General features: G+C 31.8%; 1 pseudogene across 1 annotated transcript in view; it reads right to left on the minus strand.

The window, feature by feature from the left end:
- The window catches only part of LOC143226953 (dynein beta chain, ciliary-like), a 186,227-nt pseudogene extending 179,172 nt beyond the window's left edge, over positions 1 to 7,055 (minus strand). Inside the window, exons 1-4 of the transcript XR_013014816.1 lie at positions 6,649 to 7,055; positions 5,874 to 6,070; positions 4,170 to 4,368; positions 3,037 to 3,136 (exon numbers count right to left, since the gene is read on the minus strand). The product of XR_013014816.1 is annotated as a dynein beta chain, ciliary-like (transcript). The remainder of the gene's footprint in view (positions 1 to 3,036; positions 3,137 to 4,169; positions 4,369 to 5,873; positions 6,071 to 6,648) is intronic.
- Positions 7,056 to 12,374: the final 5,319 nt, after the last annotated feature.

The raw sequence follows: 12,374 nt of genomic DNA on the forward strand, positions 1-12,374 counted from the left end.
CAGCCATCCTGAGAATACAGATAAGTAAATGTTTCTCATTTATAGACTTCTTTATAAAATAATGTATTTTTTATATAAAAGTCTTTAATTACAGCTAATTAACTCTGACACAGTCTGTATGTAGTTGATCAACATTCACAGGGAATAAATAAACTTACTACTAGCCTTACAAGCAGCAGAAAATTAACCAAAATTAGAGAACAAAAGCCCTCGTGATGTATTTTGTCTGTAAATTATATTATTTTTGTTCATACAAGTTACAATACTATAAATAAGGTACATAACTTTTACATGAAATACACAGCAAAGATACTCATACAATTTATTTGTATTCTTCCCAAAAATCGACACTAACAATATTCTAAGTAACTGTTTCTACCTGTTGACATTTCATGAACAGATGTACCATATAAAACATTACATTTTAATTTAAATTATTGCATTCTTTTCTGTATAAAGAGAATTTTCACATCACACAGCATAAGAGACTTAATGATCAGAGCCATCTTTAAAGTTTATGAAATAAATTCAGCAACACAGAGTTGTGGTTAATTTGTTGCTGTGGTGGAATGGTATGATGTTACCGATTGTTCAGCAACACAGAGTTGTGGTTAATTTGTTGCTGTGGTGGAATGGTATGATGTTACCGATTGTTCAGCAACACAGAGTTGTGGTTAATTTGTTGCTGTGGAGGAATGGTATAATGTTACCGGTTGTTCAGCAACACAGAGTTGTGGTTAATTTGTTGCTGTGATGGAATGGTATGATGTTACCGGTTGTTCAGCAACACAGAGTTGTGGTTAATTTGTTGCTGTGGTAGAATGGTATAATGTTACCAGTTGTTCAGCAACACAGAGTTGTGGTTAATTTGTTGCTGTGGTGGAATGGTATAATGTTACCGGTTGTTCAGCAACACAGAGTTGTGGTTAATTTGTTGCTGTGATGGAATGGTATGATGTTACCGGTTGTTCAGCAACACAGAGTTGTGGTTAATTTGTTGCTGTGGTAGAATGGTATAATGTTACCAGTTGTTCAGCAACACAGAGTTGTGGTTAATTTGTTGCTGTGGTAGAATGGTATAATGTTACCGGTTGTTCAGCAACACAGAGTTGTGGTTAATTTGTTGCTGTGGTGGAATGGTATAATGTTACCGGTTGTTCAGCAACACAGAGTTATGGTTAATTTGTTGCTGTGGTAGAATGGTATAATGTTACCAGTTGTTCAGCAACACAGAGTTGTGGTTAATTTGTTGCTGTGGTGGAATGGTATAATGTTACCGGTTGTTCAGCAACACAGAGTTATGGTTAATTTGTTGCTGTGGTGGAATGGTATAATGTTACCGGTTGTTCAGCAACACAGAGTTGTGGTTAATTTGTTGCTGTGGTGGAATGGTATAATGTTACCGGTTGTTCAGCAACACAGAGTTGTGGTTAATTTGTTGCTGTTGTGGAATGGTATGATGTTACCGGTTGTTCAGCAACACAGAGTTATGGTTAATTTGTTGCTGTGGTGGAATGGTATAATGTTACCAGTTGTTCAGCAACACAGAGTTATGGTTAATTTGTTGCTGTGGTAGAATGGTATAATGTTACCAGTTGTTCAGCAACACAGAGTTAAGGTTAATTTGTTGCTGTGGTAGAATGGTATGATGTTACCGGTTGTTCAGCAACACAGAGTTATGGTTAATTTGTTGCTGTGGTAGAATGGTATAATGTTACCAGTTGTTCAGCAACACAGAGTTATGGTTAATTTGTTGCTGTTGTGGAATGGTATGATGTTACCGGTTGTTCAGCAACACAGAGTTATGGTTAATTTGTTGCTGTGGTAGAATGGTATAATGTTACCAGTTGTTCAGCAACACAGAGTTGTGGTTAATTTGTTGCTGTGGTGGAATGGTATAATGTTACCGGTTGTTCAGCAACACAGAGTTGTGGTTAATTTGTTGCTGTGGTGGAATGGTATAATGTTACCGGTTGTTCAGCAACACAGAGTTGTGGTTAATTTGTTGCTGTGGTGGAATGGTATGATGTTACCGATTGTTCAGCAACACAGAGTTGTGGTTAATTTGTTGCTGTGGTGGAATGGTATAATGTTACAGAGTTGTGGTTAATTTGTTGCGGTTGTTCAGCAACACAGAGTTGTGGTTAATTTGTTGCTGTGGTGGAATGGTATAATGTTACGGTTGTTCAGCAACACAGAGTTGTGGTTAATTTGTTGCTGTGGTGGAATGGTATAATGTTACCGGTTGTTCAGCAACACAGAGTTATGGTTAATTTGTTGCTGTGGTGGAATGGTATAATGTTACCGGTTGTTCAGCAACACAGAGTTGTGGTTAATTTGTTGCTGTGGTAGAATGGTATGATGTTACCGGTTGTTCAGCAGCACAGAGTTATGGTTAATTTGTTGCTGTGGTGGAATGGTATGATGTTACCGGTTGTTTGATGTTCAAGTTTTGTGAATACGTTCCAATGATGTATTAAAGATATCTGAAAGGTCATAGATACATACAACAGAAAATTAGCTTAAAGTTGCTGTTGTGTCAGCAACGGGTAACTTAGGCCTATGAATAGTTAAATCAACTTGTTTATGAAGAAATAAAACACCAGTACAATAACACTAGCACTGAATTCTACCAAAAATACCTTGTACATGTTCTGTTATGGTTGATTTTAGTGAAACCCAAATAATATAAAGATAAAACCTTACAGTCACTTTTTAATGAATTATTTATCAAGATATGGTGTTAATATAACTTCACCTGACTACATGAGTCTACATATAATAACTTGTAAATATACAATACTACCTTTGATAAAATATTGAATGAGGTACATGTAAGTGGAAGCCTACTCATATTGTATTCTTCAATTAACTATATTCAGTAGCTGTAGTCTATACTCTCAATATAATGATTTGTTCAACAGATATAAACAATGAAATATAGCTGTTTATAAGCAAAAGTGAAAGAGATCCTAATCTAATTAAGCCTTTTAAAGAACTTTTTATGAATCTTCATTAAGCAACTAAACCACTCACCTCCCACAATGTCTCTAAACATGTTCTTGAAGGACGGCAGATAACAACTGTTCACTTTCTCCAAAATTGTGGCCATCCTCACAACTTTTGGTTCTTTCAACTAAAATAGTCACACAAAACAAATTTTAAATATAAGAAAGTTAAAATTTGCACAATAAAACAACAAACCTTAGTATAAATGTATGGTTTTATTATATTATACAAATACACAACACTGATGCATCATACAAGGTGTAACATAACAAGTATTTCACTTTAAAGTTTACTGTTAACACGTGTTCTTTTTTTATATTGATTTATCTGATACACCTCCTGTGATGTCCATAACAAATAGAAAAATATGAATAAAACTTTATTTGCAATATGTTTGTATACAACATCACAAACTTAACATAAATTAATATATAATAAAATACTAAGGACCAAACACAAACCTGTCATGGCCACACTCGAATCTCAAAACAGGCCTGTATTTGAGTAACTTGTGTAATTCTAAAGTTTTTAACTCAATCATGCATCTTATTTAAAAACAATGTCATGAAAGAACTGTTTAGTGTAAGAAAATGATTCTACAAATGAAATTGTTAGACAAAATAACTCATATTTCTATAATTTAGATACCAATATTGGTAATTATCACATAGTGTTTTGTGCAACATAAATAACTTATATAGTATACAATATATTTATGGGTACTTTAAAGCATGTTGTAAAATAAATATTTACATTTTTCTACTCAAAAGAAATGACTGAAATTATTTAAGAAAATTGAGGAAATTGCTAGGTTTTTATACAAAATGATACATTTTGTATTACACAATATTATCTCACATTCAGTTTTACTAATTATGCATCTTTATCCAATTAATAATATGTACAAAAATAATTTAAACAATATATAACTTGGTTTTTCTTAGAAAGTTTAACCTTAGTCAACATTTCACTAAATTAGCTCATCATGGACTTTGGTCCAAGCTATGAAACCAGTGATATTACTGTTTTTTTTTATAACTCCTTCACCATGTTTCAGTTAATACATCTCTCTTCCATTTTAACTCAACACATGCTTTGAGAATAACCAAAAGAACGGAATTCAAATAAGTATTATAATCAAACAGAGAACTTGAATATACCTGAGAATATATACATTGGAGGTTCTCTTTTCGACCATTCCAAAACTCAATCTCAGAATAAGGTCCTGAATATTGTCCCTCTTGTAACACTTGAGAAGAGTTATGCTCCAAGACTTCATGGACTTGGTGATACCACTGGATCACCATGGTTTCAATAGAATGCACCAAATGGCGTAATTTTGGTTCACCTAAGTTTGAACTATCACAAACAAACAGGCACCAGACATTATATATGTCAATCATCTATACACAATATTACAATAATATCTGGTTTTATTACATCTACCCCTTTATAAATTGTGTAAAATTATGCTATCTTTAAATCCTAAATCATTCACCCTATCAGGAATCTATTGTATTTTATAAATACAAAATGTTAGGATGTTTTTTCCAGCTTGTGATCCTAATAAAAACAGGAAGTGTGAAACACTAAAAAAACCATTTCAATGAATTAAACCACACACCTTGTGAATGACAACAATGAACATATTATTCTATGGCTACAAGTTTCTAGTCAATTATAACCTGAATCACAGAACTTTAAATAGATCATTGTTTTCTATAACATGAATCTTAATATTTCTGAGTTTATTTCAACTGTACCACTAAGATAGCTGGTATATAATGTTGTTTGTAATTAACTGTTGTGTATGTATGACATATCCTAGATATCTGGACTTTGACAGCTTTCACTCTCTTTTAGTTGCATATATACAAATACAAAAAATCGTATGCCCTACAATCAAGTTATGTAGTTTTTGTATGTCGTTTTTAACTGTAGTGCATAAACTCTGTGTTTTACTTATCTGTGTACAACATATGAAATGAAACTAAAGTTCTTCAACAACTCTTAAACGAGTGTTGTTCCACAAAACGTGGAAAGAAAGCTTGGATAAATCATTAAAAAGTATAAATTAACACACCCATTGGAACTTATTCAGTTTATTTGAGCAGACACCCTTTGTAAGAACCATGTTACAGTGGGATTAGACTCAGAACTCTTAGAAATGTATTTCTTTTTATTCACACAAAATAAACTTGGAAAACAATTTCATTTCAACGTGTAAGCTTATTCTAATTAAGTACTATATATTCAACAACAACTACTACATTTCAACATAATTTCTGCTGATCTGCCACACATTCAATCTGAATCAACTGTAACATACATTTGGACAGAGAACTAACAGTGTATACAACTTGAATATTATTACACACAAGAAACTGAAATTATCAAACCAATATATACTTTCTGAATATCACATTTCAATACTGTCATTACTTTGATATTATAAGTATAGATATGTCAACTTGTTTTCACAAACATACCTAGATAAAAAACAGATTCAATATTGTTTGATATAATAGCAAATTATATCAAAATAATAAAATATGAACAATAGCTAACACAGACCCAGAGACTTTACTTACATTGAAAGCACATGACTGATTCACTCTGCCAGCTACATCTCTTGTTTCTCTATTGTCTTTTTGGTGTTTCACTAAACCCCATACACATAATCTATCCTCAAATTTACCAGACAAAATTATGTTAAATATTTAAAGCTTTCTAAGTGTTCTAAGCCTATCTTAACAACATAATTAAAGCATGCTGCTTACACTAGTCAACATGTATTATAACATTAAAAACATAGCTTTTAACAGTACACAAGATAAATAGAAAGAAACAATTTGCTGCCTTACCTTGATACTTCCTCAACATGATACATATCTAAGTGTTCAATTCCTGGTGGTAAAGGAAGGAGTGTTTTCCCTTTAATCTGTCCTGTTATTCTGAACATCGTGCTTTGAAAATCAAGCACATGTTGGACAATATCATTAGCTATGACTTTTGGCCATCGTCTGTGGTTCTGGGGATTACATAAGATTGGTGCAAAAACCTACAGAACAAAAACTGTCTGTAATGAAAATATGTGTGTTTAAAAATATTCATATAACATATAGTAATTAACAGAAGTCTGATATATTATTATGGAAAAAATATCAGTTGTTTCCTTTGCTTAAAATTTGAGAAATATTATTTATTAATTATATCTGTTTTTTGTTGTATAAAGTGCACTAATATTAAACACAAAAATGAAGTTTAATACAAATGCATTTCAAATTTAAGTAATGGTGCCTGTACATTAATAAATTACATCACTTTGTTCAGTAAATAGATATATGAAAGTAACAGACAGGTATATATTTTTATATAGACTAATTATCTAAGCTTTACTTAATACAATTATCCTTATTAATATTTTTTTAAGATTCTAAACTATTACTAAAATATTAATAAATGTTTATATATAAATATAACAAGTGTTTGTGGTTTCTACGTCCTATAGAAGTAGTGATAAGAGAAAGGGTATATTGTAGTGAATTACACTATAATTTTATACAAGTATATAATCACTGAAGTTTCAAAATATACAAGCTGAAACACAATGGCAGCTTTATTAGTGCATCACCTAACCTCATCAATCACTACTTGTAGTTGTTCCAGTGGTGAGGTCGATAAATCTCCATACATTAATGTTTTGTGGATGTTTTCTTTTGGTACTGCTTTGTTAACATGTTTAATGAAGTAGACAGCCTTTGTTTTGAGAATGGATGGAAAATCTGATAAGGGTATCAGTTGTCCACTGCCACAATCAGTAAAAATTAAAGTATCTTTGTCAGCTTTGTCCAAGAAGTCCATTATCAACTGCTTGTTCTCTTCAACACTTAACATTTTGGTCCATTTGTCAGGTTTTATTTTCAAAGATAGCTGTATATATGAATAGATAAATTCTATTCTTGAATCTAAATCTTCTGCCATTTTTCTGTTTATTCAACTGAATTCTCAAAGGTTATGGGACAAAACATCCCACTGGAAGTTCCTTCTGAGAAACCTATGAAATAAAACAAAACATCCTATTGGAAGTTCCTTCTGAGAAACCTATAAAATGTAACAAAACATCCCACTGGAAGTTCCTTCTGAAAAAAACAATAAAATGGAACAAAACATCCCACTGGAAGTTCCTTCTGAAAAAAACAATAAAATGGAACAAAACATCCCACTGGAAGTTGCTTCTGAGAAACCTATAAAACATATATAAAAGAAAAATCAATACATTTTTATGAATTTTTTTCCAGTAAAACCTAATATAAAAGCCAAGATGGAGAATATTTTATTAATTAATTAATTGTCTAATTCACATTCCAAGTTATTTTTATGTTCAATGTCTATTCTATCAACTTTTATTTTCAAGCATATTTCATGTATATGTATACATACATATATGTATTGAATAATATGAAATTGCTTATAATGGTATCCAAAGTTATATAAAGTACAATTAATGTTTAAAAGCACTTTTGATATAATGGTAAACCCCATATTTAAAGGCATCATTTTATATCTAGTATTAATTAATTGTATTCATTCAAGAAGTGTAACCTGTACACAAAAATACAACATTGTTTTCTATTGGTACTATATTTCTTGCAGAATATCTTTATTTAAAGACAAAGTTCTGGAACATGTTATAGAGAGAAACTTTGTACTACTACGTATCTTACTACTTTGTACTACTACTTATCTTACTACTTTGTACTACCACGTATCTTACTACTTTGTACCACGTATCTTACTACTTTGTACCACCACGTATCTTACTACTTTGTACTACTACGTATCTTACTACTTTGTACCACCACGTATCTTACTACTTTGTACTACTACGTATCTTACTACTTTGTATTACTACGTATCTTACTCTCCTACAGTATTAGTTTCTTATACACAATATTCACATGTTTGTAGGTCCTGATTTCTAACATCCTAAATCTAATTTAAAACATACGTTATTAGCTGCACTATATCCTACCTAACCTTCTTTACTGGAGGTTCCTTGCAAAACTATATTTGTTTATTCCAATTTATGATTGGCCAGCTATGAACAGAATGTGTATTGTGAATATAAGTTTCCCTCTTTCACATGAGATTCATTCTCACCTTTGTAAATAACATCCTTCTTTCCTAACCAGAAGTCACTTCTTGCTGCAGAAGTCCAATTTCGTTGTCTTACTGTGGACTTCAACTTGCCGTAATGACTTAACTAAATACAATTTCTCCTACTTAAATCTCTACCACTCAGTGTAACAGTTCTACCACTAGTTGATCAACTTCTATTGTTGGCAATTCTACAATAAAATAATTGTATATTTTGTTTTTTTCACTTCAGTAACATGTTTTGTTTCTCTGATACGACCAACCTGCACCTGTTTTTCTACATATCAGATCCACAAATCTTTTTCACATATCTTGAGACTAAGAGTAAGGTTTATTCTTCAGTTACCACATACATAGCATTATAAAATGGTGAATGAAAACAACTGTGTTTTGGATAGTAATTTCCAAAACCAACCGTGATTATGTGTTGAATTTTATTTGAAATAAATCTAAATTCCTAACATATTTTAATGCATGACTCCAGTACTTTAAGTTCCTACAAAATATTACACTTTGTGGGTATTGAAACTGATCTGTTATACAGGGTCATCAAAGTCACACAAAACAGCAATATGTTTGACACACTTATCTTTCCAGTTTGTTCTGTGTACATAACAAAATTTTATGACTAATATTTAAAAGACAACAAATATTTTCATCAACTGAACTTACTTTAATCTTTGTATATTTCTCTTATTCTGGTATTTATTGTCATCATGAACAGGTTACACAATTATATCTTTAAGTATAAAAAAAAGTATCAGTATAAAAAATTCCAGCCAGGCTGCAAGAGGAATGACATATTACAAAAGATCTTATATTATTTATTTATATTATTTCATATTTTGAGATGATTCACAAATTCTGAGTTTTGTATTCATATTTGGAGCTATTCCAGTTTACCTAGTTAAAGTTAAATAGTACCATAATCATAATTCCAAATTTAACTCAATTGATTAGTCTTCTAAAATGGCTTGCAACTAACAACTTGGTAAGCATTATACTGATAACAACTACCAAACTGACTTCACCAAAGCACATTTCAATTAAATTTTAGTTTGATTTAAATGGATTCAACATATCTATAAATGCACATTAACTTTATATTCAAAATGTATTATAATTCCTTCATGTATTTTATATGTATAAATTCTTGTTTAATTATTAATTTACTGATTAAAAAACTCATACACATGTATATTTACAAGTGGAATACCATCACATTCTAGTGTACAAAAATTTATGTTGATCCATCAAATCTGATTCTTTTATATCTGACAAGACTCCATCTTAATCTGTCAAGGTTTGGAGAGAAATATTAGTCACACACCTTTACTTTTAATAAACATGCAACAACTATTTCTTTACAAAAAACTAATCTTTTTATACTTTCACTTCTGCAGTTTCCTCAAACTGGGCTTTATAATTTGTTTCACAAGAGAATAAAATATTTAAAAGTGTTTTAGACAAAAACAGAGAGGTAAAAAATACACTTGCAAACATGTAGTAGTTTTAGGTCAAATATAGCATACAATTACAAGAGATTTGAGGAACAAAATGTTAAAGGATGTTTGTGATGATTTGCAGTAGAAGACTCAATGTGGAGTTCAGGTAAAAATAATAATAATTAAAAAAACAGCAGAATATCCAGCTGTATAGGTGAAGAACTACTGGATGGGGAAGTTGAAAAACTTAAAATAAACTACACATACTAGTAAGCATAAAAACTTTATTAGACTATTTTGAGAAACTTATAAAATCAGCAAACAACAATTAAAGATATAGGAGTGTGAAATATTCGTATACTACACAGATACGATGACTTAATTAGGTTCCACTCAATGATCATCACATCAAAATTATATTTCATCTTTGAACCTTTACCGCTTATCTTTGCCAGAAAGGTATAACTCCAGATAATAATGTACATAACTACACCACCAACAGTCACTTAGTTTCTAGTATAATGCTAACAAGAGTCAATAATTTAATCTTGTCCCAGTGTGTTCAGTCTTGTTACTTACCTGCGTAAGCTTAGGAATAAATTCTGCTCTAGTCTTATATAAAACAGTAATTTGAAAGGTAAACCTAAAACACTATTTGAAACACTTAACAATTTTACACGAGAACAAAATATGTTCATAAATACATATAACACAAATATTGTATAAATAGTGAATTTATGTCTTATACTTAAATGTCTTTCTTGTTTTTCATTTATAAGTGGATTTCTTTAGTTTGAAGTTACATGTGTAATAACACAGACAATTCAGCAGTCACATTTTGAAGCATTGCGGTTGCTATGGAAACGTAAAATTTCATTGAAATTTCTGTACTCTCTAACGCATTATCGTCATGTCAATAGGCCAAGTAAAATGTTTTTATTATTTTTACTATTTTAGACTTAGTAGTATTTAAGGTTTTAAATACCTTAGGGGAGACCCTTAAGGCAAACCTGGGGCGCTCAGAAACTTTTGTTTCTCTTCAGCCCCACACGTGTATGAGGTAGGACGTATCATGAAAAAAAAAAATGAATTGAGTGATGTATCACAGAATATTACTATAAAAAATTGAGGACCGGGAGAGCTGAACTCGTTTGCTTTGGACGGAAATCATCATGATCACGAGCTGGGAGACCAAAGGCTGCAGCAGGTCATACATTCTTCAGGGGACCGGTGATATAGGGAGGGATATGGATAGAGAGAGAGAAAAAAAAAAAAGAAAGAGAGAGTGAGAGAGGAAGAGAGATAGGGAGAGAGTAATATAGGGGGAGAGAGATAGGAATAGGTACAGAAGGTCTTTTCAGGGCCAGAGTGCCTGGGATCTATAAATCCAATGGCTGAGTAAATAAACATCCTGGTTCTTAAATACCATGAAATACCCCAGCATACTCGGTACAAAGAAATAGAATGCAATGCCACCGGAACATCCAAAAAACGCGAACATTACAAATTGGGAAAAGTGGTTTACTGAAAATTCCGTCTATAATAATAACAATGACAAGCAAATTTAAAATGAATGAATAGGATCGCGGTGATTTCAGCAATAGCACCCGTAACAGTACAGTGAGTGAAAAAATTAATATTTGTAATAAAAATTTATAAAACATATATTTTGCTCTTTCTTCTTTTTTTTTAAATAAAATGTGATGCCACTTTTTCTACTTTATTAGTTGTTCCTTTGTTTTAATTCAGTTTAAGCAGGTATAAAGTATTGTGTGTTTTTCATATAACAAAGCCACAAAGGGCTATCTGCTCAGCCCACCGAGGGGAATCGAACCCCTGATTTTAGCGTTGTAAATCCGGAGACATACCGCTGTACAAAGTATCACAAACTGCGTTAAATTTATCAAACGATGAAACTTACGATTCATGCTTTTAGTGTTTCTGAAACTGAAGTTTTCCCAAATAATTGATCAACATTTTTTATGTGTTAAGTGCTAATGACATGGTGCACAAAAGTTAAAAGTGAAGGAAAGAAAATGTTCACTGATTCACTAAAAACAAAAACATTCACCGGTGAAACATGATCTATCGATCGGTGAATACAGTGATATTATATTATTATAAAATTACGATTAACATATATCCTTAGCTAGTTTATGTGCCATACGTTTTAATGATTTATAAATAGCATTTTTTATAAACTTTGTGTATTTATAAGCCTAGTCGACCAGATTTTCTCTGGTGGTTTGAGAGAAAAGGTTTATCGGAAGCTTGGAAATCCGTATAGGGACTTCGCTTTTTCTTTACGGGTATTTGGGTATGTTAAAAAATTTTATACCCAGGAGGGTCAGGTGCTAAAAGACCTCTTCCTCCATCCCTAACTTCAATTCTCAACTACTACTATGTTGAAGTTGTAGTGCAGACTGTAGACCTTACCATACCAAACTGTGTAGCAAGGTCAGACACGCAAACACCACTCTCATACTTCGCTATGAGATATTTTTTCACCTCTATTGTGGCTCTAACAACTTTTCTTTTGGGTTTGCTGCTTTCATTTTCCTTCTTTGACCCAATAGTAGCTTATTTAATCAGAATATTTAGAAAAACAACAAGAACAAAAAAGAAACATGAGAACGTTCACAGCAGATTTTAGAGAGGGTGTGGACTGAGTGACAGGTGAGGGTAAAATGTTTTGGGCAAGCTTGGCGTGAGCCGAAAAATGATAGAAAAGTCTTTCGGGTCATCAGTCGGGTTATTTCG

The sequence above is a fragment of the Tachypleus tridentatus genome, chromosome 9 (genome assembly GCF_004210375.1).
Source record: "Tachypleus tridentatus isolate NWPU-2018 chromosome 9, ASM421037v1, whole genome shotgun sequence".
Taxonomy (NCBI): Eukaryota; Metazoa; Arthropoda; class Merostomata; order Xiphosura; family Limulidae; genus Tachypleus; species Tachypleus tridentatus.